The 27,676-nt window shown below is 37.8% G+C and overlaps 1 protein-coding gene and 1 long non-coding RNA gene across 2 annotated transcripts in view; one reads left to right on the top strand and one right to left on the bottom strand.

Annotated features, from left to right (window-relative positions):
- HPSE2 (heparanase 2 (inactive)) overlaps positions 1 to 27,676 on the top strand; it is a 439,765-nt gene that overhangs the window by 101,341 nt on the left and 310,748 nt on the right. The gene's annotated exons all lie outside the window — the stretch shown is intronic.
- LOC118719396 lies at positions 404 to 25,698 on the bottom strand. The gene is made up of 3 exons (XR_004988113.1): positions 25,688 to 25,698; positions 11,172 to 11,184; positions 404 to 662 (listed from the first exon to the last, which is right to left on the bottom strand). It is a non-coding gene; the product is annotated as an uncharacterized LOC118719396 (long non-coding RNA).

Raw genomic sequence — 27,676 nt, 5'->3', positions numbered from 1 at the left:
AAAGAGACAAGAAAATACTAATTTGGGAATTGGGGTCCATGCAGAAGTCCAAAACAGGACTTCGCTTTTTCTCTGGCCTTGCAATTCTTTTATTCAGGTTTGGGATCCAGTGATAACCCTTAGGCAGGCAATTTCCAGTAACAGGCAAACTATCTCATCAGTAAGGTTTTACATGAGAGTAAAAGGTGGAAGTTGCTTCAGCTAGCTTTGTCTCAACTAGACAGTGGGTGTATGGCTCTGACCCTTGCCAGAGCCTCAAGGTTGACCAGCCTTCCGGATTCCTTGTCCACTCTTCTCTGCTAGTGAAGGTAAAAGGCAGCTTCCAACACTAGACCAACGATCAAGGGTCATACGGCCACTGAGGGTAGACACAAAGTAAAATACAGTTAAACTTTGCCTCCCATCTCAAACAATTCGGTTCTCTACCAAGTTGTTCATGGGGAAACAATGTCTTGGTTGTGGAACAAAACTTCAGTTCTTGACCTAACAACCCTTTCATGCTGATACATCAGCATGACAAAAAGCCCAGGCACAAAGAAAGGAGAGAATCCACCAATATGAATCAGTTTATAGCTAAACCTCACCTGGTTAACATCTCAGGAAGTTGTGCTGTGAATATTTTTGTGTGCTTTTTTTTTTTTTTTTTTTTTTTGCTTTTGTTGCTGGCAAAATGAATGATTAGCACATTTTTAAAACATAAAGAAGCTATTAAGAATATTAACATTTTTAAGGGTGTGAAAGAAAAAATGTTCACAGGCAATTGAAGAGTTAGAAAAACTCTTGTTTATTTGGAATAATGAAAAGCAGTTAGCCAGTGACAGCATTTTGGAAGCAATGACATATGAAAAAGAGAAGATGCTGTATACTGAGCTCCTGAAAGACACTCCTGGAATGAGTGCTGAAAGTGATTCATTTAAGGCTAGCAGAGGATGGTTCAATAAACTTAAGAAAATAAGTGTTTGTTTACATATTAAATAATACATTATACATGTACAGTATATAAGAAAAGTTAAAATGGAATCATTTGGGGGGTCTGGAATGAATTAATTCAATTTACATTATTTCTAATGAGAAAAAATCATTCGGTTTTTGAACAAATCACTTGTCAGGAAGCATTCCAGAATGAATTAAGTTTAAGAACCAAGGTTCCACTGTATATTAAAATAGCACTGTAAAGTCTTTGAAAATAGGACTCTCATTGAAATCATAACCCAAGGAGGACTAGTCTGAACTTGAATAAGACCCAGAGTTTTACTATTCAAAATATTTAGGATGTATTCAATATTACATGTCATACAAAATCCAGGAAAATCTTAGCTTGCATTGAAAAAAACAATAAGCATGCAAATATGACATAAATGTTGGAATTATATGACAGATTCTAAGCTACCATAGTAATGTACCAACAAGTTAATGTGTACACTCTTAAAACAAATGGAAAGAAAGACTGTCTCAGTAAATAAATAGAAAATATAAAGCAGAAGTAAATGGAATTTTAGAACTAAAATATAACTAAAATAAAGTCACTATAGAGCCTTAATAGCGACATAGAGATGACAGATGAAAGTGTCAGTGAATGCGAAGATAGATCAAGAGAAACTCATCAATCTTAGCAAAAAGAAAGAAAGGTAGAAAGATAATTTAACAGATCCTCAGGGATCTGAGAGTCAAAACTAAAATGTCTAACATGCATGTCATTTGAATCTTAGAGGGAGAGGAGAAGAACTGCATTGCAGAAAAAAATGTAAAAAACTTATAAAATTTGTTGAAAGATATAATCCTGCAGATACATGAAGCTCAGAGAATCCCTAACAGTATAAACCCAAATACATATGTATAGACATGTCATAATCAACCAGCTGAAACTTAAAGCAAAGAAAAAATAATATGCTGAAAGCAGCCAGAGAAAAATGATGTATTATTTATAACTACAATTTAAAACATTGCAGATTTCTTATTAGAATCCATGGTGGCCAGAAAGAAGTAGAACAAGAATTTTTAAAGTGCTGAAAGAAAAGAACCATCAGCTACAAATTCTGTATAGTTGAAAATACCCTTCAAAAAGAAGGTTAAATATATTCTCAGACTAATTAAAATAACTCATTTCTAGGAAACCTCTTGTCCCAATTATGCCCCAATTAATTGATTATCTGTATAGACTTAGTGGGACAAATGCAAGTGACCAGGAGTCAGCAATAATGGCATATCTTCTGGTGTTTCAATGTCTAGACAGCTGAGCCAAACCAGAACACATGACACACAAGACAGAATTAGTATGCAATCATACAGGGTTTATTTACCTATTCCTAGAGGGTTCTAGGCTCTAGTAAAGGCCACCCGGCGATACACACTAAAGGACAGACGATGAAAATAGAGACAGGCAGGCGGCGACAGTTGGTTCAGGCTCACATAGCAGAGCAATCAGGGGCTTGTCTCTCGGAGCGACGTGGAGACCTCCCTCCTCTTATAGGATAGGAGACCACAACTGAAGCTGGTCCTGGGGTTATATAGACCACGGTAACCAACTGTGTTCTTATTGGTGTGGCCCAGCCAGTGTACCTTATGCTAGGAGCAGGGCGGTTACACTTGAAGGGCTCAGAGCTTTTACAAGATATTGGGGTGTTCATTAATTTTGGAAGGTATAGAGTATTGGGGGTTTCCATAAAGCAAACATTTCATACAATAATTATTTCATACATTAGAGGGGTTACATTATTATAACATTCCACCCGGTGGTCCCTGAGGGGGCCAAAATTAATATAGTTTATTCCTTCTGTAGCGTAAGAATCTAATGAAGAGGGAGATGAGGGAGATAATGGCCAAGAGAAATAAAATGGTTTTAGCTGTTTGCCAAGCAGAGGTAAGGGAGTTTCATTCTTTTTGGATGTAATAGATGGGGTTAAAAAGATTCCAGTGGGAAACGATGGTGGTCCCGAAGTCACAGTACTACTTATCAAGGTCAGCCAGGTCCACAGCTATATTGAGAGTCATGCTGCTGGGTATCAAGAGCAGGTGGTTGATGGCTTTTGATGTTGCTCCAAGTTTCTTGATGGTGTCATCAGAATGTTTCTGGAGTTCTTTTAACTTAGAAATAGTGTTATTAATGGTCATTAATTTTGGAAGTTACAGAATATTGAGGGTTTCCATACAGCAAACATTTCACAGAATAATTATTTCATACATTAGAGAGATTACATTATTATTATAACACCTCTTCTAAAAGAATTTCTAAAGTAAATTCTTCAGATGGAAGGGAAATGGTGCTAGAGGCAATTGGAAAATTAGAAATGAAGGAAGATCAATAGGAATGGTAATTTTTATGTCACGTGCATTTTACTACAATAAAAAAGTAAAATGATGGAAAAACTTATATTGTGAAAACACTAATAAAAGGAAAGTTGGAGAGGTTACATTAATATCAGACAAGGTAGACTTCAGAGAAAATTACCATGAGCAAAGAAGAATATTACATAATGAAATAAGGATCAGTTCATCAAGAAAACAACAATCCTACATTTGTATGTACCTAACAACAAAGTTTTGAAATACATGGAGCAAAAAGTTACCAGGATAAATTATTTAGATGTCCCTCTTAAAATATTAGATTTAAGTTGTATAAAATGTATTCTAAACTACAGCATCAAAAATCAGAATAATGGTTACCTGGGTACAAGAAGGTAGAATTACCAAGGAGCATAAAGAAACATTCAGGAGTGATGACTATGTGCACTATCTTGATTGTAGTGATGGTTTCTTATGTATACACACACACTTTTAAATGTATTAAGTTGTATACTTTAAATATATATTGTTTAATGTACACTAGTTATGCCTCATTAAAGGTATACAGAAAGTTAAAAGAGACAGGAACACATCTAATCTTCCACAGTTGTCTTACTTCATAGGTTCCATATTTCTCTCTATTCCTACTTTTCCCCACCAAATATGCTGTTTACCTTTTTTGAATAGCACCTTTTTGTTCATACATCAAGGAAAGTCAAAGGAGTGAGGGAAGTTTTGGAATGTGTTTATCTTACCATTTAGCTGAGAAAAAGAGAAGTTAATCTAAAGGGAGAGAATATGGGAAGGACAGATTTTTAAAAAATTGTTTCTCTTAAGATCTTGAATCTTGAAATCATAAAACCAACAGTTATTGACAAACTTGGTCTAGTGGAAAAAAAGCAATAAAGAAAAAAACACCCCATAAAGCAATGAACAAGTTTAATATCATTATTTATTAGGGCATGCAAATAAAAATCCTAGTGAAATATTATTTCACACTCACTAGAATGTCCATAATAATACTTTTTAAATGGGAAATGTGTTTGCAAGGATATGGAGGAATTGGAATCCTTATACAGTGCTGGTGAATTATATATTTATGGTCTGCATGTGTGATGTGATATCTCTCAGTAGTGATCTCTGGATTGTTTGCATTGATATCATGTGTACTCATATTTGTGTTCATTAAATGATTGTAGAAGGGCTTTGTAAATAAGTCTTCATGACATTTTAAATTTGGGGATAATGTAAAACAGAGAGCCCACTTACATGATAAGACTCCAGAAGAGTTATAGAAACAGTTTTCACTTAGGAAAGTTATTATTATTATTATTATTTTTTTTAAATATATTTTTATTGATTTTTTACAGAGAGGAAGGGAGAGAGATAGAGAGCTAGAAACGTCGATGAGAGAGAAACATCAACCAGCCGCCCCCTGCACCCCCCCACTGGGGATGTGCCCGCAACTAATGTACAATACATGTCCTTGATGGGAATCGAACCTGGGACCTTTCAGTCCGCAGACCGACGCTCTACCACTGAGCCAAACCGGCTTTGGCGAGGAAAGTTATTAATTGAGAGAGTAACTAGTTATTATAATAACTAAGGTTATTTCATAGAATATTATAATTAAGTAACGTGTGAAATTTTTATAAAATCTCAGTAAAACAATTTTTTTTTTTCTGGGTTAAAGTTCACTTAACACTCCCACATCAATGAGAGATGATACTTTTCTTTCTGAATTTTCTCCATTCCTCTTTGAAGGGTAAAGTCTTTTCCAAGTCTCTGGGAACTTTTGCAATTCAAGGCAAAAATTGTTCCTACTCCCAAAATGCTTCTGGGATGAAAAAAGCAATTAGAAAATAAATATTGGTTTGAAGACTAATATCGCAGGGAGAAAAGCAATAATGGACCAGACACTTTGGGGCTCATGGAGTGAACTTTTCAGGGTAGGATATGTGGAGTTATTGGGTATGTCCGTCATGAAGAGTATTTTGTCAGGTATAGAGACTTAGAAAAAGGCTGCTGGGAAATGTGAACTTGTTGATATGGATGACTTAGTAGTAATCTTAATTTTCTGTGTAAGCCTTGGATATGATATTCTAAGTGAATGTTTTCCTATCTATAAAATAAAGATGATAATCTGCCTCAAAGGGCTTCTCTTAAGTATGAAAGAAGATTGTGCTTATAAATCAGCTAATATCATACCTGATGGAAACTAAGCAATATATTAATATTAATAAATTGTCATGGATGAAGACAAAGTTTATATACTCTAGTAGCAGCAAACATGTTAGAAAATAATTGGACCTGGTGGGAGACAGTCACAGTGAACACCTTTAGGTAGACAGAAAGGACTTGAGGAAAGAGAGACTCATCCAGTGAAATTTCCATGGATAACCAGCAGTAGTGGTCCTAATGAAAATCATTTAGTCATCAGACACTGTAATTAAATGGAATAAAATTTTAATTAAACCTACATTATTGAGCACCTCTTACATGTTATGCAATGTCTTATGTAACTTCGTTAATCTTGATATGTTTAGTATAAGACAAAACCCATGTTCTTCAGGAGCTTACTTAAATGAGCAAATGAGTATGCAACACAAATGGCCAGTTTTAGAAGGTACTGAGAGAATTAATGGGGAAAGAATACCTTCTCCTGGAAGCATGGTATAAAGAAGAAAAAAAATTGCGATTACTCTGGAGTGTGTTGGTAGTAGAAAGTAATTGGGACAAAATGCTTGGGGATTTGTTTTGGGAGACTGTCCAATTTGTTTAATTCATATGTTTTCCTTGCTGAATATGGTTACACTTGAGCACTGTATTGGCTTGCTATTGTTATTTAAGAATTGACCCTAAAATTTAATGACTTTAAGCAACAAATATGTATTATTATTTATAGTCTGAGGGTCAGCTGACTGGGAATTAGGTTATCTAGACTGGGTTTAGTTTAGGCATTTCTGCTCTTTGAACCAGTGAGCTTACTAATCTGGGCAATGATAAAATGCATGAGAGCAGATGGAAACATGTAAAGTTTCTTAAGGCCTAGGCCAGTATCATTTCAGTCTCGTACTGTTGGCCACAGAAAGCCATGTGGCCAATCAGACTTAGGGTCAAGCTGTTGAGAAGTACACTTGTCTCATGGAAGTGTAGGAGAGTGAGCCACTGGCAAAGGCTCTTCAAAAAGCCAAATAGTTTAATTTCCACCATGTAAGTCATGCTCCTGGCTAACTTTGAATAGGCCTTTCTATTTGCAAAGAAAATTAAATGCCACAAAGAACTTTTACATGTTATTTCAGAAATGTTTATTAATATAAACAGAGATTATCATCCCTAAATTAATGGTAAGAGACATGAAATAGCAATCCCCAGTTAACAATCTCAAGGTAATAATAGATAGGAATGGTTTTCCCCTGATTTAATATAGAATAAATTCTGCAGCAATGGTAAATGGTCAAGAGCCATTGTATGTCCTTGATACAGAATGTAGTACTTTGTCTTCTGTTTCAAGGGCAAGGAGATCAGAAGAATGGCTTCTACATATTTCACTTTCTTTTTCCAGAGTCTGGACTCTAGACTCACCAAGAAATCACAGATTTCCTTCTTTGGCATCAGATGGTTGGAAAGCTGATTCTTTTGGTTGCTTCTACATCTTCCTCTCATTCTCAAAGGCTAGAAGATTGGAATTGATTGCTACTTTGCCTTTTAACATAACTTTGAAAGCATTTGTCAACTAATATTTGGAAGTCGTTAGAAAATGCTTCAGTTGATAGAGCTTCTAGTTTCACTATGATTTGGTTTGGGTATGTGGCAGTTACTATTAGTTTCCTACCAGGCAGCCATTCCTGCCCTTCTTCCATTCTAAAATAGCCTCACATTTGTTCAGAAACAGACAGCTATATTTTTTGAAAGAAACTGATTTCTTCCCAACCTTAGATAGGTGGATCTCCATTTCTTTCTTTCTTTTTTTTAAAATGTATTTTATTGATTTTTTTACAGAGAGGAAGAGAGAGGGACAGAGAGGGATAGATGAGAGAGAATCATCTATCAGCTGCCTCTTGCACACCCCCTCATAGGGATGTGCCCGCAACCAAGGTACATGCCTTTGACCGGAATCGAACCCGGAACTTTTCAGTTCGCAGGCCGATGCTCTATCCACTGAGCCAAACTGGTTTTGGCTGGATCTCAATTTCTTTAAATCAGTCATGGTAGTTCTATTCTCCTTGCATAATTGGTTTAAAAATTGCCAATTAAATAGAAATGGAAGTTTACTGGGAAGCTACTGGGAAAAATTTCCTCACTTTAAAAGAAATGTGCTTAGAAAGACAATTGTGTGAGGAGGTAAGACCTGCAGCTGCTTGCAGCCATTTTGGTACTAAAAGGACATGCTTAAGGACAAAGCCAATGCTCTGAGAACAGCAGAGCAGAAATTGGAAAGGGTTTAGTTACATTAATAAAGTTATCGCCGAGCTACTGAATTAATCAGCCCTAAAAACACCTTATTTTAAGTCTAGTCTTTTTATGTGAGATATTGCATTTATGTAGATATTGCATTTATGTATTGTTAAATTATTTTTTTCTTGTTCTTTGCTGCAGAAAGTACCCTAATCAATTGAAAGTAGGATCCTGTAGAGAGATGAATCTACATCTTGCCCTGCCTTTACCCTCAAAGAGGCAATAAATAAGGTGATCAGGAGCATAGACTTTGAAGTGTACCAGACTTATATTTAAATCCTAGCTCTTATCTTTTATTAGTTTATTAATCTTGGAGAAGTTATTTAACCTCCCTAAACATCCTTTGTTTTTTCATCTGTGAAATGGGAGATATTAGCTATTTTACAGGATTATTAGGATTTAGTAAGATAATGCATTCACAGCCTTTACACAGAACCTGTCACAACAACTAGTGCTCAATAAACTCTTCTTATCCTATATAATAAAAGGCTAACATGCAAATTGGCTGAATGGCGGAATGGCCGTTAGCCAAGATGCACACTGACCACCACGGAGCAGATGCTCAATGCAGGAGCTGTCCCCTGGAGGTCAGTGCACTCTTACAGGAGGAGTGCTGCTCAGCCAGAAGCTTGGCTCACAGCTGCTGATAGTTAGACATCCCCCAAGGGGTCCCAGAGTGAGAGAAGGCCCAGGCCGGGTTGAGGGACTCCCCCCCCCCCCCATTGCACAAATGTCATGCACCAGGCCTCTAGTAACGTTTGCAAATTCAGATTAATACCACTGCCCACACCATTTTCACATTCAACAAGTATTGATTAGGCACATAGTTTGTAGGCTAAGTGTGGAGAACAGCTTATTTCCCTCCTCTTGAGACAGGAATCTAAGCTGTAAGAGGAGTTATAATTTTGGGAAATGGACTACCTTTTAATTCTTCTACCCTGAATTTTGAGAAAATGCTTCATAGGGCTCTGGTTTCACTCCCCTAGCAAATTACCCTCCTGTGCCATAGCCAGTTGTTTTATTTGGCCAAGTAGTGTCCATGGCCTCTGTGTTCCTGGACTTTTAAATTGAGCTGAGTCACCATTTCCAGCCAGTATTTAAGACAGATGCTGGTGATTATTCCAGAACATTACTTAGAATGCTTCTCTTTACCTCTCTCAGGTAAATCTCTTTTACCGGTACTTTAGAAGCAGGTTATCTATGCCCTTTAAAGAACAGCCATGAAGGCATTGTTGTCTTTTACTTTCAATACGGTAATCTTGTGTGTTCTTCATAACACCTTTGGATGTCCATCACAGTGTTACTTCTAGATGCCCTGCCCTCCCCTCAAAACATCAACATACTCCTACCCTGCTCTTCCTCCTGGTATGCCTCAGCAAAGAACAAATCATTTTATAGTTGTAGTAGGAGGTAAAAAGCTCAGAAAGCTCTGTTCTAGAGAAGCTGCTGTGAGATTGCTTTGGAAATAGAATGTCAGATCATCTTTCAGCCCAGTGGAAGCACACCGAAATGTATTGGGATACATTACCTTGGACAATTTGGTCTCAATCAGGAATAAGAAAGAGAAAGTCTGATTCTTCATGTGTTGAAATAAAGTTGAGAGCTTCCATAGAAGTTATGGGGAAACTGAAGAATTATATAGGAGAAATAACCTCCTATATGTGAGATGCCTCTGATGCAGAGGGCATCTTGAAGTAATATGCAACTCTTGATGACACCTCTTCAACACTTAGTAAATCTGACCTTTCCTTTCATCTGTCATTTTGCTGAATCATATGGCCCAGCAAGCAGCTAACACATTGCAACCAAACTTCACAATTCAGGCTGGAAACATGTGCTCCTTCAAATTGATTAGTGATATTACCAGTGTTTAAACCCATTTCCTGTCACCTTGGAAATGGAGGTTACTTAGCAGGAAGTCATTCTGCTGTCATCCAGCAGGGCTGCCAATGCAATTCTTTAAACTTGTTGGTGAATAGAGAGGCAAGCCTCCTTTACTCTGGTCTAAAGCTTTTGCACATGTTGAGTAATGCAAGCATTTAGCCTATCATGGAAGCACCTAGATTTGATACTAATGGAATGTGCATTAAGGAAAGGATTTCTAAGTTCTCAAAGGTTTTGGCAAATGCTGACATGGAAACTGTTTTTGTTAAAAATGAGCTTATTTTGTGTTTAAAGGGTCATTTTGCATTAACTGTGACTTCAAGTCGATTTTGAAAAATCACCTCTTAGAGGAGTGGGCAAATAGAAGTCCCAAGAGGCAGCACATTTCCTCTAATAAATTCAAGCAACTTTTTCTTTGTATTGAAGATATTATTTGTCATACATTTTCCTTGTCATACTGAGCATTCCCAGACCATCATTTAAAACAGATTGGTAATTTGGCCCTTAATTTTGGCACCTGTACATCTTTTAAAGCTCTGGTCTGTGTTTGGAGACTTAACTACTCTGTAAGTTAATACCCTTTTAGGGCCTAAACACCACCATTAGCAGCAAATTGGCCTCTCAGGATGCTGGATAGAACCATTTTTTATATTTATTTGTTTAATCTTTATTAGCCAAAGGTTGTCTAACAGCTCAGAGGGAGTGAATTGCCCATGAGGCTTTGAGGCATGTTTAAATATTTCCTTATAACATCAAGGTTAGGAGAGGGTTTGATCATTGAAAGTACTTTGGACTGCTTATGATTCCAACCTCCATTTCTAGGCAGTCTTGAAAACACAGTCATGAGCTGCTCACATTCTCTGGTTTGTAGACCTAGTAAGTCCTAGATTTCCATATCTGAAGTTGTCCACAGAGATCATTTGGTCAAAATTACTTATTTTACAGGTAAGAAACTAAAGTCAAAAGATGAATTTTAAGTTATTTGTCTTTTTTTCTTTTTAAATTTTTACTTTTTTGCCTTTTTTTCTTTTTAAATTTTTACTTTTCAGTTGCAGTTGACAAACATATTAGTTTTAGGAATACAACATAGTAATCAGATATTTATTATTATATTAGTTTCAGGTGTACAACATAGTAATCAGATATTTATATAGCTTACAAAGTGATCACCCCAATAAGTTTAGTACCCATTTGGTACCATACATAGTTATTACTATATTATGGACAATTATTACTATATTATGGACAGCATATTCCCTATGCTGTACTTTACATCTGAGGGAATACTGGTGTTGATGGAAATGTTTTGTCTTTATGGTATCAGTATCAATATCATGGTTGTGATATCATACTGCAGTTTTGCAAGATGTTAGCATTGGGGGATATTATAAGAGAAATCTTCAAATACAAAACCTTTAAGAACCAAGGAAAAAGGTTCCTATTGATGGAGTTTTATGAGCTTTCAGGTGGTAGAAGACTATTCCAGAATAGAGAAGCTCTTTAAGTAGGTACCTATTCCTTCTCTCCTCACCCCCACCCCCTGCCACCTCCTTATTACTACTAACCTCTCTACTAGGGAGTAGAACTGTTTAAAATGAAAGGGGCTTCATTCTGTGTAATATCTGAGTATATTTATTTTAGGACAACACCTAGGTATAGTGCCTGATATGAAGTAGGTGCCTAAAAATGTGTATTAAAAGCATATATCAAAATGGATTTAAAGATTCTGATCTAATGAAAAGTAACATTCTATAGAGGGAAGAGCATCTTTCTTAAGAGTTCAGGTTTCCAGCACTAATAGTAGCTCATCAGATAACTGTTGAGTGGTTGATATTCTGAAATTGTGCAATTAATTTTTATCCTCCTGAGAGGTTTTTTTTTTTTTTTTGTCTATTCTGAAGTATTTGGCTAAACTTTTGCTGATTCTTAGCTGGTAGGGGTTGAGATGAGAAAGGAATTCTAGGCTTTAGAGTTTGATGGCTTCTTGAAGGTCATCTGGGCCAATAATACTATCTAAGCCTTGCTTGATTTCCCTTTGCAATAAACCTGCCAAATTATTAAACAGGTTTTGCCTAAAACTGTTGTATGGTAGGGCAGCTCCTCTTACCATGAGGTGAATAGACTTAGAAAGGTATGCCTTTAAAAATAAGTTCTTATTTTTTGCAATAACCAGCATCCATTAAAATTTCTACTTATTGGTGGTAGCTCTGATCTCTGTAATCATAGGAGTCAAGTCTAATTCTTCTTCCAAAACACGGCAATTCATGAGTCTGACCCCCTTCCCTCCAAGCTTGGAGGTAATAGTGTTAACATTATTCCTGCTTCTAAGGAAAGATGCAGTTCTTAAATTGGCTGATTCCATAATAATTTTTCTTCCCAAGTAAGTCTTATTTACTTTTTGTAAAATTTTTTGCTTAAAGATTTTCAAAGAAGTAGTTAATAAGCACATTTAGTTTCCTTCCTAGTCTTTTATATTTCTAAAATGATGATGGTTTTAAGTTTTTATTTGTGACTTTCAATTGTAGACACATTCCATTTGATGTCTCCTTAAGCAGAAAAGATATCATTCCTCCAAGAATTTCACTGAGTTTTGGATGATATTTTTATGGGAAAAAATCTTCACAAGAAAGGATTGTAAAGGTCTGCCATTAATAATTGTTCTTTGGGTAATTCCATTTTTCAGCACAAGATAAGTGAATATATAGATAATAATAGAGCACATCACTCCTTTGCTCTAAATGTTGTCTAATGTTAGTGCTACTCACAGTGTAACCTACAAATGGGCTGCATGAATATAACTTAGGAACTTATTGGAAATGAATTCCCAAGTTCCATTCAAACCTATTGAATCAGAATCTCTGGTCCCAAAAATCTGTGTTCTAATAATTTTTCAGGGGAATCTCATGCACACGAAAGTTTGAAATGCATGGGTGTAAATGTCATAGACTTATATTCAACATCTACTGAAATGCCCTAACAACCTTTCTTTTCCCCCCCTTTATCTACTATTAAGCTTTGTCCAAATTTAAATACTTGATATTCTATCATAGTTTTCTACTAAGTCTACTCCCACTATTCACTCCACTATGAATGTCCTTACTGCCTTTTTCCTTTAAGATCAAGGTAAAATGTGGCCTCTTCTAAAAAGACACAAAGTCATCACCTGTAAGTGGCTCCTCCTTTTTCTAAAACTGTCATAGTAATATACAGCTCTCTGCATGATACATTCTTTTCTAAATTAGAGTTGTTAATTAACTTATCTTTTTCTCCAAACTTCTATCTACTTCCTTATTCCATCTTGACCATAATTCTTTTTTAAAAAAATCCTCATCCAAGGATATGTTTATTGATTTTTGAGAGAGAGAGAGAGATAAGTTGCCCCCTCCACACACACACACACACACACACACACACACACACACACACACACTCATACACACTCTGATTGAGGATCAAACCCACAACCTTTTGATGCACAGAATGATGTTCCAACCAACTGAACCACCCAGCTAAAGCCATAAATTCTTAAAAAGAGCACTCTCCCTTTAACTTTTCCATAAGCGAGTAGTAAGGGATCAGGAAATGTTTGTTGAGCAAATGAAATAATCTGCTATCAGAGGCAAAGCAACATACTCAGAATTTAGAGATCTGGGTTCTGGTGTATCTCTGCCATTAGTAAATTTGATTTTTTTGGACAAGTCTCTTCATCTCTTAGGAAGTCAGTATTCTCATCAGTAAAGTAAAAGGGTTAGACTAACTGATTATTTCTGAAACAATTGTTTGTAGATGAATACCAGTCTATGATGAAGTTTTCAACAACTAAGGATGAAATTAGAAAATAAGAACAATGTGGTGAATTTTTAATGATGCTAAATTTATCTAATGTTTAAGTTCCAAGTTAATCTTCCCACATTTTTGTTATTAAAATTTTTATAACATTATGAAATGGTGCTGACAATTGATGAAAGTTCCTTTTAAAATGTATTTTGCTAAAGCAAATGACTGAGAAAATGAGCAACCCTAGTTTGATACTCTCAATATTTATTTTTTTGGAAATGTTGCTGGTCTATGAAATCTATAAGTATGTGAATCATTGGCTTAGATGTTCTCCTCCCAGAGTTAACATGCTATACTCTGTCAAATGTAGTTGGTTCGGTGTGGACACAAAACCCCTTTAGAAAATCCAGATGACACAGGAACTGAAGTTTGGAATTCTGCATGAGACTGGCTGCTTATTTGGGGTCCACTACTGAATCAGTACTTCAGGATGGTGGTAAACTCATGTGGTTGCCAATAACCCTGCTCTGGGGGGAGAATGAAAGTTGGAGCTTGTGCTGGGTCTTCTTTCAAGATCCTTCAGAAGAGCTCTCAAAGCTTTTGCACTGAGTAACTGCATAATTGAACCAAAATGGAGATTTTCATAATTACCCCCAACTCTCAAAAAGTTTTTGGTTCACATTTGAGAGGGCAATAGGAACTTTCAGGTATAAGTTAAGGAAGTGATGTCGTTAATAGTAAATGGCAGTTCCTTTAAAATGATGCATGTTTTCAGATATAGGATTTAATTCTATTCCAATAATAAAAGGACTATATAAGAAAACTTACCAACTGTTCTTTTTAAATTGAATTTATTGGGGTGGCATTGGCTAAAAAATTATATAGGTTTAAGGAATACAGTCCTATAATACATTATCTGCATATTATATTATGTATTCATCACCCCAAGTCAAGTCTTCTTCCATCACCATTTATCCCTCCTTTACTCTCTTCTACCTCCTCTACTGCCCCCTCCCTCTGGGAAATTGCTGTCAAACTGCTCTTGATGTTGCTTCCTTCTATTTCCATTTCAGTCCTCATATCCATTCCACCCTCAAGCACTGAGTCTGACTGTATTAGTATTAAAGCAAACTGACTCAAGAGGCTTTCTGTATATAATTTTACAGTAGCATATCTCTCGATTATTAACATATTAAGGCAATATACTTCTAACTTAGAAATTTAATACTAATTGGCTTTGGGATATTTGATTTAAAAAACATTTTTCAAATGGAGCTGTGAATTGTTCAGTTTCTTTATTCAGGACTAAAGAAAACATTAATTCTGCCAGAAAAACTTGGTTGAGCAGGGCAGAAATATTAGAGTCTTGGGGTTTACCTGTCAATCTTGTATTTTCATGTCCTTTGCCTAGAAACAAGTCTATAAGCTAATTGACTTCTGTTCTTTTCCTCTTGGCCTCTCATTTTTCTGAACATGGAGACTCAAATTAAAACAAAGATAAAATTCCAGGGGAAGCTGGCATTGATCAAGTTTTGGATTAAATTAAATTAAGTGCTTTTTATTGAACTCAGCAGTATTAGTTATTAAAACCAGAAGGCTTTTACCCTGGCTAGTGTAAAAAAATAAAACAATGACTCATACTGGAGCACAGATTTTTTTAGGAAATTAAAGCACTCATTTTCTCTTATTCCATTAAAATTTTTGCAGACAAACACATGTAAACAAGATCAGGGAACAGAAAGCAGTGAAGTGTCAGTCTTTCTGGGCTCTGGTGCTTCGTGGGTTCTAGCTTTCAGTTGTAGGAACTCAGGGGAAATATTTTATATGGAAAGAAAACAGGAAAGCATACATAGTAGGATTTTCTTTTTTGGAGGGCATGTTAGACAAGTTGCTAAAGTGCTCTTTTTTTTTTCTTTTCTTTTTTTTTCCCTATACTGACTTGGAATTATGTACATAAGTGAAAGGGAGAGGACAGCAGCATAGTGTAGCATACAGAGAATTAGCCAGAAAGTTATATCCCCAAGACCCAGCTTTAAATTTATCAGATATAGACTGGTTGGCCTTGGGTAAGACAACCTCTCTGCTCCTGTTTGCTCAGCTGTAAAATAAGGGGCTAGAGTGGATAGTCTCTAAAGACCTTGCTCTCATTCTGTCATATATATCTATGTTTTGTTTAGTGCTGTGGGAGACCACCATGGTCTGTAGTGAATATTACAATTAACCCAGATTGGCGCGGGCTAAATCTGTTGTTCCATCTATTATTCTTATTTTTTTAAAAAGCTCACACTTTATTCAGATTTTCTTAGTTTTTATAAATGTTCTTTTTGTTTTTGTTTTTCTTGTTCAGGATCATTATCCAGGATACCATATTACACCTGGTTGTCACACATTTGTTAGGCTTCAGTTGATTGTGACAGTTCTCAAACTTCCTGTGTTTTTGATGACTTTGATAGTTTTGAGGAATATTGGTCAGATATTTTTTAGAATGTCTCTTTCTTGAGGTTTGCCTATTGTTTTTCTATGATTAGACGGGGCCTACAGGTTTGGGGAAGAAAAACCTGTAATAACTCTGCCACAGAGATGAAGTGCCATTCTCATTGCATCATATCAAGGGTATGTATTGTCAACATGACTTATAACTGTTGATGTCAACCTGGTTGAAGTAGTATTTGTCAGATTTCTCCACTATAAAGTTAATCCTTTCCTCCACTTTCCATACAGTACTTTTGGGAAGTAAGTTCTTATGCATAGCCCACACTTAAGGAGTGGGAAGATTCACATCCTTGAGGATGGGGTATCTACATAAATTATTTGTCTTTTGCATGAGAGATTTATCTCTTCTTCCTTATTTATTTATTTATTTATTTATTTATTTATTTATTCATTTATATCACTATGGACTCAGATATTTATTTTATCATTTTGGTTATAATCCAGTATTACTTTATTTCATTGTTCAAATTGTTCCAGCTTTGGCCATTGGCAATTTTTTCAGTTGGTTCCCATGTACCTTTGACATACTCCATCACTGGGTTTTGTTGTTTTTGGGTGCTTCCTTTGCCACCTGTTTGTTTTTTTTTAATTTTTATTTTTTAAATAAAGTCTTATTATAACACAGCTTTACCCATTCTTTACATATTCTTTATGGTGGCTTTTGTACTACAAAGGCAGAGCTAAGTCCCTGTAACAGAGACCATATGACCTGCAAAGCCTAAAATATTTACTCTCTGATCCTTTACAGAAAAAGTTTTCTGACTCTTGATTTAGACCATTCTATGTGTTTTTTTTTTAATGTATTTATTTTAGAGGGAGAGAGGAAAGGGGAAAGAAAGGGAAACATCAATTTGTTGTTCCACTTATTTATGCATTCATTGGTTACCTCTTGTATGTGTCCTGAGCGGGGATCAAACTCGAAATGTCAGTTTGTTGGGACGACATCGAAACATTAGTTCATTAACCAACTGAGCTACCCAACCAGGGCCTCATTCGTTTAGGTTTTCTAGTGGCTGTAACTTGATAGAGTATAATTTCTAGGATTTTTAGATTTAACTTTATTACATTTTTCCACTCTCAGAATATGATATTGACCCTGAAGTTTAATCAACAATGGTGCCATCAATAAGCCTTTGTTTAATACTTATGGGTTTGGGTGGCTATGTTTTTTTGGCTATGACTGCTTCCTTGCCCAGGTATTTGACTAGTTGTAAAATACCTTTTTATTAGTAGGTGTGTGTGTGTGTGTGTGTGTGTGTGTGTGTGTGTGTGTGTATTATGGAAGGAAAAATTCAGTAACTTTTTACTAAGTTTTTAGTAAAAATTTTACTAACTTGGACTAAAAGAATTTATAATAGCCCTAGATGGTTCAGCTCAGTGGATAGAGCATTGACCCACAGACTGAAGAGTCCCGGATTCAATTCTGGCCCAGAGCACATACCTTGGTTGCAGATTTCTTAGCCCTGGTCGGGGTACATGCAGGAGGCAAGCAGTCAATGTGTTTCTCTCACATCAATGTTTCTCTCTACCTCTCCTCCTTCCCCTTTCCCTAAAAATCAATGGAAAAATACTCCTGAGTGAGGATTAATAAAACAAAAAAAACAACAATAGAATATATATAACCAAGGTGTGAGTTGTTTAATGGCTTGTACTTGAGAAATTTCTTGTTGATAGCACTGGATCTGCCCCATGGAAGCATAGTTGGAGAATTTGATGTGAAGTAAAGAATGCTGACTAGAGTTTTGTGCAAGTCCATCAAGCCTACTTTATTAGTGAATTTACCCAAATTAGAAACAAAGGTTGTAATAGTGAAATAGGAGTGCATTAGACCACTTCTCTTAAGTGTTCTCTAAGCCATGTGTTCTGACCAGTACAGAGAGAAAATAAATCATCAGGCTCCATGGTGGTTTAAATGTCTAAACATCTGGATTTAGACATAAATCTTATTTTAGTATGGTTTCACACTCCAATATCATCTCTCCAAATTAGTGAAGTTGTCAATAGAAGGTGAGTAGAGAAATGAGGTGATTATTTTAAACAACAAGTGTATTTATTAAAGTCCCAGTGAAACAACATTAGTGTTATAAAATCAAATTATAGTTCAACTCATAATAACATAGATAGGAATAGAATGGACAAGGGTAATACTCATATGCTTTCTATGGTGTATTGAGACTGATATATGTACTAATAAAAGCCTAGATGATCCTCGCGTGCCATGTTATCACAAGAGGGCCACCATAAGATGGCCGCTAAAAGATGGCCAGCACAAAGATGGCCACCACAAAATGGCCATGCACACAGCGGAGGAGGGGCCTGGTGGTCACTCTGCACAGTAAGACTTGAGGGTCCTTTGGCTCCACACCTCCTTCGGACCCCCCTCATGCACAAATTCATGCACTGGGCCTCTAGTCCTATATAACACTATAAACACAGGGGACAAGATTTGATTCATAGTATGGTCAGATTATAGCATGGTGGTACCCTATCTTAGAATTTTACTATTAAAATAATGGGCTGAGAAAGTTAAAGTTCTCCTAGGTACCTTAAGCTTAGCACATAAAATAAAGGTTGTATATCTCTTCTTTCACTGCCATTCTTTTCAAATATATAATTGTCCCACAGCCTCTACTTTGAATCCACACTCTAAAATCTGCCTTTTCCTCTGATTACTTGCCTGTATCAGAACTCTTGAAGGTCACCATGAATGACCTCCTAATTGCTAAATCCAATTGTCTTTTCCCAGCCTTAATTTCGTTAATTGGCTTGCAACATTTAATACTATTTTGCACCTTTGTGCATGTGTGTGTGTGTGTGTTTTAAACCTAGTTTTTAGCTCCTAGTTTTTATCATTCCATGCAGTTTTCCTTGGTGACTTTGTTCCCTACTTTGGTTCCAACTCTATATAGCTGATGGTCAAATCTAAATCTATAGCCTCATCTCTCTCTTGGGTAATTATCTCCAGGAAACATTTTCATGTGGTGTCTTGGGTCATGTTAAATGCAGTATATTTTAACCTGTCATTTTTCTTTCTTAAATTTGGTTCCTTTCTTATATTTCTACTAGAGGCTCAATGCATGAAATTGGTGCAAAAATAGGCCTTCCTTCTCCTGGCTGCTGGCACTGGCTTCTCTCTGGCACCTGGGACCTGGGCTTCCCTCACAGTCCTGGCTTCATCCGGAAGGTCATCTGGAACAGTGGTTGGCAAACTGCTGCTCTTTGGCCCCTTGAGTATGGCTCTTCCACAAAATACCACGTGCAGGTGCGCACATAAGTGCAATTGAAAAATTCGTGGCCCATGCACAGAAGTCAGTTTTCAGCCTGGGTGAGTCTATTTTGAAGAAGTGGTTCTAACGCCGAGTCACACTCAAGGGGCCAAAGAGCCGCATGTAGCTCGTGAGCTGCAGTTTGCCAACCACTAATCAGGATGTTCCATACAATTAGCATATTATGCTTTTTTTCTTCCTATCTAATAAAGAGGAATATGTTAATTGACCATCACTCTTTCACAAAGATGGCTGCACCCACAGCTGAGGCCACCAGCAGGGAACTGAGGCTATGCCTTAAAGAGCAATCAGCAGGGACCTGAGGCTACACCCTCCCCCGTTCCTGTGGGGCTTGACAGGGGACCTCAGGCCATGCCCCCCACCCGGAGGGCCTTGACAGGGAACGTCAGGCCTTTCCCGGGGTCTCAGCGCTAGGCCAGGGGACCCAAGGGTGCGCTCCCCTGCATGACGGGGCTTGATGGGGGACCTTAAGGTGCCCTTCCGGTCCTGGTACTGGGCTAGGGGATCTCAGGCTGCTCTCCCCTGCCCTGGCGCCAGGCTGGGAGACTTCAGGCTTCACACCCCCACCAGGTGGGGCTTGACAGGGGACTTCTGGCCATGCTCCCCACCCAGACAGACTTGATGGGGGACCTCAGGGTACTCCCCAAGTGCTGGGTTGGGGGAACTCAGGCCATGACCCCCACCCAGTGGGGTTTGACTGGGGACCTCAAAGCACACACCCCACCCCATCTGGGGGACCTCAGGCCACGCTCCCATCCTGGTGCTCGGCCAGGGGACCTGAGGCTACACCCCCTGCTTAGCAGGGCTTGACAAGGGTGGGACTGGCTGTGTCTGTATCTAGCTCAAGGGGCGGGGGCAGCTAGGTCTGGGTCTCATGCGATTTTGAGGTGCATGTGGATGGGTGAGGACTTGACTCTGGTTCCCCCTTTAAATGTGCAAGAATTTTGTGTACCGGGCCACTAGTAGATTAATAATCTCACCATTCTCAGGGTTGCCTGGGCCTGGCATTAAAGTGACATTTGATAGACCTGTTCTCTTGTTCTCCATATCCACTGAGTCAACAAGTTCTAATGACTTTCTCCTTCCACTGCCTTTTCCCCCCTGCTTTGTTTTTTTGGTAAATATTTATTGAGTATTGTTCACCATGTGCCAGGGGTTGTTTTCATTTTACTCTTCCTGTTCATTTTATTCTAATTTACCACTATATATCTGAACCACCTTAGATTGGCTTCTTTGTTTTTTTTTTTCTTTCTCTCCTAATCCATCTATCCAGATGACAGTTGTTTAATAAAAAAAAAATTATTGATTGATTTGAGAGAGAGAGAAAGGCAGAGAAAAATTGATTTGTTGTTCCACTTATGTATGAATTCATTGGTTGATTCTTACCTAGTGTATGTGCCTTGACTGGGGAAAGAACCCACAACCCTAATGTGTCAGGATGACACTCCAACCTAGGGGTGTCGAACTCAATCAGAGAAGGGGCCAAAATCTAAAATCCAGCCTAAATCGCAGGCCGAATGGTTTACTGAACAGTCATAAACTGTCATTGTGATGGAAACGCAGCGGAGTGCAGTGATGACAGTGCGGTGCGGGCCACATTGCAAGGCCTGGTGGGACGGATTTGGCCCGCGGGCCTTGTGTTTGACACATGTGCTCCAACCAACTGAGCCACACCATCCAGGGAACAGAGGACAGTTCTTAAAAGTGAATTTTATAATGTCATTCAAAGAACTAGAGTGGTTTCCCACTATAAAGAGAGCTAGAGGCCTGGTGCACAAAATTCGTGCATGGGGGTGCAGGGTAGGGGATTGTCCCTCAGCCTGGTCTTGGCCTGCAAAGATGCCAGCATCCCTCACCTGGCTTCTAGCCAGAGGTTCCTCCCCTCCTTCCACACAGCCTCTGGGAAGATGCTTGTCCTGGGGCCTCCTCAGGGCCCTGGCCCATGACACCCTGAAGCTCGGGTACTCGGGTGCTTGGGCTTTCAGGTCCGGCTTCCTTGCCTGGCTGTGCATCAGCTGCCATGGGAGCCTTGCCTCAGGAGTTTCCCCCTTGGACCTTACTTCTTGTGAGTGTATAAGGGGGGCAGCCTCAGCACCGGTGATTTGATGGCTGTAGCATGCCTGCTGAACAACCCCCCAACCCCCAGCCTGCTGCGGCGCCACGCTGGTCCTGTCTGGACTGCTGGCAGGGGGCTTCCAGTCTGTTACTGGAGCTTCTGGGCTGTGACTGGGGGCTATAGGTTGAGGACCCTGGCACCCATAGGGCTCTGCAGTATCAGGAATTGGAAAGATCCGTTTTTCTGGTACCTTCTCTGCCACGGGAGATTGAGCTTGGGGCCCCACAGGCCTCTTCCCTCCCACCACAAGGCAGGCCCGGCGCGAACTCCTTGTGCTCAGACTCTGGGCTTGGGACCCCACAGGCTCCTTCCCTCCCGCCACACAGCCATCGGGGCATGGACACTGGGCCCACAGCCCCACAGGCCTCTTCCTTCCCTGCAGCATGGCAGGCCGGAAGCAGACTCTGGGCACACCCCCCCACAGGCCTCTTCCTTGGCAGGCCGGGGTGGGGACTCTGGGCTCTCGGCCCCAAAGGCTCCTGCCCTCCTGCCGCACAGCCAGTGGCAGCCTGAGCTCAGTGTCCCACTCCCAGTCGTCTGGCCAGAGACCCCTCCCTTCCCTCCATGGCCAAGGAGTAGATACTGGGCTCCTGTTGCCTGGGCGATGCCACTAGTGTCTGCCATGGGCGCCATCATTTTTGGTCATGGAGTGATGGCTAATTTACATATTACTCTTTTATTATATAGAATAATATAAGCTTAATGGTAAAATCCTTCCACAACTTGGCTCATGCATATCTTTGGAGTGTCAGTTCCTTCTTTTCTATATAACACTCTTTCCTCCAAAGCAAGTTTCTACATAATCCACTGAACTCACCTTTTATTTGGACTTTTTCTTTTAAAAATCATGGTAGTAATAGTCTGGCTGGTGTTGCTCAGTGGTTAAGCATCAACCTATGAACCAGGAGGTCATGGGTCGATTCCCAGTTAGGGCCAATGCCCTGATTGCAGGTTCTATCCCCAATTGGGGCATGCAGGAGGCACCGATAGATGATTCTCTCGCATAATTGATGTTTCTGTCTCTCTCCCTCTCTTTTTCTCTCTGAAATCAATAGAAATATTAAAAAAAAAAAATCCTGGTAGTAAAAGTCTGCTTATCTAAGATGCCTTCCCAATTCCATTCCACAGTGAAATTTGTACATCGTTTAAGTCCCAGGTCACAGCTCACGTGTAATGTGAGTAGATTGGCAGCATGAAAAGGTAGCATGATGGATAGAAGGAGAAACAAGATATTGGAGCTGAGAGGACTTTACCATTTGAGTGCTTCTCTGTTCTATTTGCCTCCCATGAAATATGTCAAACTAAGGATTGGCTTGACCTTCTGACATCAGGATAAAGACCTTGTCAGCTTTCAGCACAGTTAGGTTTGTGTGCAGTGTAATACTTGAAATCATTTTGTCTGTCCAACTTTTGTTTCCTAACTATAAAAGTTAGAGTATACCATTACCTTTACAAGGATGTTGGACAGATTAAATAAATAGACATATGTAAACTTTCCAGGCATAGTATCTGGCAACTAGTAATTGCCCACAATTGTTTGTTTCATCTGAGTCTCCAAACCTAAATTATAGTAGAATTTCTAACAGTTTATCTTCCCCTCTATATGTTTACTGCCCTACTATGATAATGTTATCTCTTTGTAATCTTCCTCTTCCCTCCCCTTCCTCTTTTCCCTCCCCTCTTTTCTCCTCCCCTCTCACCATAGCAGGGGGCCAGTGAATATTGACATGTATTATTTTTACCTGATGGCATAGAATTTAAGTGTAACTATCTCTTTCCTTTTCTCCCAACCTCAGTCAGATACCACTCCAATCCCCATACATACCTACACATTTACTTGGATCCAAGCAATAATAGATTAATCTAGTTCCAGTCTCAGTTAGAAATAAATAACCTGCTTTGCTCTTTGGGAAAAATGGAAGAGGAATAAGATGGGTGAGATTACAAGGTTGGAGTCTCTTTAGTATCCTCTGGTATCCAGGAGGTGTCACTACAACCTTATATGCATTGTGAAAAGGTAGACCACACCTTTTGCTTAAATGTACCTCTTACTGTAGTATGCAACTCTGGATACTGACTTTTCTTCATCTGGCCTTTTAAATTGTGCATGCATGGCTATCAAGGGGGAAGCATTGAAATTCAAGGCACAAATCCTTAAGTTATCCTGAGAAGTGATTGGGAGTTGCTGGAAGGCTGAGTGATCTGGTTCAATTGTTGTGTATGGAACAAATAATTTGAGGTCTAGCATCCAAAACAGTTTGGAGCTAAACAAAGGATAATCTATGTTTCCAGGGAGCTGAGGCCAAGGTGTGATGATTATTTACAGGCCTGTTCATACCCTTCTTACAAGGAACTTTCACAGGCAGATATTACTGGCCAAAAGCATGTGAAGAAATCTGTGGTCTTCTTTTATCTCTTCTATATCTAGAATTCATCTCTAGACTCAACAGAAACCAGTTGAGCTTTCCATTAGAGAGATACTTGAAGGCTATCACAAAGGGGGGAAAAATACTCAAAAATTTGGTAAAACTAAACAAATAAAACCAAACTTATCATAAAATACCTAAAAGCACTGTCTTTGAATGGTAATGTGCTTACCTATACTCCCTCAACCCAAATGACAGCTTTCTCTGTTCTATTGGCCTCTGATGAAATATGTCAAAATAAGGATTGGCTTGACCTTCTGACATCAAGATAAAGACCTTGTCAACTTTCAGTACAGTTAAGTTTGTGTGCAGTGTAATACTTGGAAAGGAGACCTGAGAAAGGAATGGTTTGGGCATGACTAGTAGGAGAATTTTTCCTGTTGTATTAGAAATAAACCAGTGTTCCTGATGGAAGGAAAAGGTCACTGTGCTGTGGGACACGCCTTCTGTGAGATGAGGCTCTGACCACTAATGACACTTGTGCTTTTCATTACAACAGAGGTGTTAACCACATCGTGCTGGCTGTGTTCCAGCCCAGGCCATTGCAGCCTTCTGCTTCTGCAGCCTTCCTCCTCTTTCCCTTGGTTGGCTGTAGAATTCTTCACTTCCTGTCCTAAACTTTTGTGAGGTGTCATGGCTGTTAAACAGCTGCCATGTTGCAGGCCAGATGTCGCTGCACATTAGTGTGCATGAAATGTTCCTTCTTATAAAATATTAGATAGTTTAAAAATCTGTTTTGAAGGTTTGTAAAACACTTAGGATTCCTTTAGATAAGAGGGCTATTTGTATATTCTTAAATTGTGTGTGAAAAATGTGCCAAAGTATACAATTCAAAGGATATAAATACTATAATGCCTCTGTCTCCTGATTGTGAAGATAAGTTGCCAGCTATTTTGAGGAGAACATGTGGATATAATCCAATTAGATTTTCAAAAATCTATACTAAGGCTTCTAATCAAAAGTCTTTAAAATGTAGTCATTGCATTGGTTTTGGAGTGGGAGTGGTCTCATTTTGACTGAAGTAAGGACTTTTTAGGAATAGGAAACAAAAGGACAAATAATGCATACTTATGTTATTTTAAAGGTTTTATTAAGGTGTAATTTACATAGAGTGAAGTCAAAAGATCGTAAGTGAACAGTTTGATCCGTTTTCACAAAGGCATACTCTTGTATTACCCCATTACTATCAACACTCAGCACATTTTCATCACTTCAGAAAGCTTCCTTATACTCTTTCCCAGTCAGTGCTCACCCTCTCCCACCCTTAAATAACCACTGGTCTGATTTCTGTTATCATAGATCGAGTTAAACTATTTTAGAACTTCATATACTAATAAATAGAATTATGTGGCATGTACTTGTTTTGTATCTGGCTGCTTTTATTCAGCATAACATTTTTGAGATTTACCTATGTTTTTCTTTGTATCAGTAATTTGCCCCTTTTTTGTTGCTGAGTACTAATCTCTTATATAAATATCACAGTTTGTTTATCCATTATCCTGCTAATGGATATCTGGATTGTTTCCAGTTTTTGGTTATTATGAATAAAGTTTCTAGAAGTTCTTATGCAAGCATTTATTTAGACATAGATTTTTATTTTTCTCATATAAATACCTGAATCATAAAGTAGAAAGATATATGTTTAATGTTGTAAGAAATGGCCAAACTATTTTCCAGTTGTTCTATTATTTTATACTTCCACCAACAAGGTAAGAGAGTTCTGGTTATTGCATATACTCTCCAACATTAATTCTTTTTCATTTTATGGTTTTTAGTGGATGTGGAATGGCACCTCATTATTTCTAAGTTTTTATTTTAAATTTTGCCTTTATAGAAGCTTTATAAATTTGGATTTAGAAGTTTCTATAAACTCTTCTCCTAGCTTTCCTTAATGTTAACATCTTACATATCATGGTACATTGGTCAAAACTAAGATATTGTTATAATGCTATTAACTAATCTACAGCTTTTATTTGGATTTCCTTAAATTTTCCCACTAATACCCTTTTTGTTGTTATTGTTGTTCCAAAATACCACATTGTAGTTAATCTCATGGTTTTAATTTGCACTTCTCTGGTGATAATAATTTTTCATGTGTTCATTGGCTAGTTATAGATTGCTATTGTTTTTATAAAGTGCCAGTTTGTTTATTTGTTTGTTTTGGGAGGGAGGTCTTTATTTGCCTTTTTCTCACAAAATTTTGAGAACTCCTTATTTATTCTGGTTATGGATCCATTGTCAGAAAAATATGTGTGTGTGTGTGTGTGTGTGTGTGTGTATGTGTGTATATATGTATATATATATATATATATATATATATATATATATATATGAAGTATAATTAATGATAGAATTCCAATGAATAATAAGGAGGACTCAGATTTAATATTTTGAAATTAATCTGGAGAGAATATACTAGGACTTCTTCAGAGAGGTAGGTTGAACTAAGTTTGGACTCTGAAATATAAACCTGAAGGTGAATATATCATGAATGGGCCTAATAATAGTAGTAGCAATAGTAATTGTTTATACTTGGGTGCTTGGTATATAGCAAACTCTTTGCTCATTGCTTTATAAACATCATTTCATTTTATTCTCACAACAATCTTATGAGGTAGGATTACTATTATCCACATTTAAAGGTAAGAAAACAAGGCTTAAAGCTGTTAAAGAATTTGTTCAAGTTACAACTATAAAATGGTGACTTCAGGGTTTGAATCCAGGCAGTCTGACTCCAGAGTCTGCAGGTTTAATTTTTGTGCCATTCTAACAGAAAACAAAAACAAAAACAGTGAACTTCAGTGTATGTGACTACGGACATGGAAACCAAGAACTATGGAATAGTGTTTCTGATGTCGTTGTGGCAAAAGTTATTGATAACTTTCTGGAAAACCATTTTATCCTTGGATAAAACAGTGCCCTTGTACCTAGAGTATCATGTGTAATTTTTTTTTGTCACCATAATTCAAAATGATGGAATCAGAAGGTCAACTAAAATAATAAAGGAAGAAAAGGAGGAGTAGTGGTGGTGGAGGTGTTCAGGAACAAATTATACAGATTGGAGCTGTAGCATAAGAGAACCATCATAGAAGTTTCTTTAGTTTATAGAAGCTTAAGTAAAATAAAAGGAAGAATTCTTTTATATAACTTATGGAACTTATTAACTAAAGAGAAATAGTGAAGGGTAAAAAGGGTAGAAATATATTCAGAAGAAAACTTGAAAGGTTTATAAAATGACAGGTAGGGAACAGGGATAATCCTAAGGTCTGAATTTGTTGTCCAAGAGGACAACTATATTCAATTTAAAAAAAATTACATTGCAAAACTTTAGGACATTTTATATATCTGAACAACTTGCCTTTTCCAGAATATGACATTGTATTCTTATATTATCATATATGCAGCTCTGTCTGGCTCATATACCCTAACCCTCTTTATCCTTTAAGACTCAGCTCAAAAGACAATTCTTCTGTGCAGCCTTATCCAATATTTCTAGGTAGTTAGCTTCTCCCTGCTCTATTATCCTTGTGATTTATTCTATTTTAGCACCAATTACAGTGTTTAGGCAATCTTACAATCTAAATTTTTACTGGTGAATAACTGGATGGCAACTCTTGAAGTCAAAGAGAGAAAAAAGGGGACAAGAATGTATTATCTTCCTATGTGCCCAGAACTAGAAAACTGAATACTGTTTAACTGCAGTTATTCCTACCATAACCATTATCCTCGTTGTGAACTAAGGCTCAGAGATGTTAAATAATTTGTCCAGGTCAAACACTGCAAGAAAGTATAACCAGCATTGGAACCCAATTGTGTCTAACTTCAAATGCTGTGCTTTGAACCAGTATATTATGAATACTTTTTGACTCCTATATCACATTTTAGTTTACTTCGCACCTGGCTACCACTAAGTATGCCTGTAGAGAAGAGGGATGATACTTCTTTCCATAAGC

This window comes from Pipistrellus kuhlii, unplaced genomic scaffold (assembly GCF_014108245.1).
Source record: "Pipistrellus kuhlii isolate mPipKuh1 unplaced genomic scaffold, mPipKuh1.p scaffold_m20_p_15, whole genome shotgun sequence".
In the NCBI taxonomy this organism is placed as follows: Eukaryota; Metazoa; Chordata; class Mammalia; order Chiroptera; family Vespertilionidae; genus Pipistrellus; species Pipistrellus kuhlii.
This window is presented reverse-complemented; position numbering and strand designations above follow the sequence as displayed.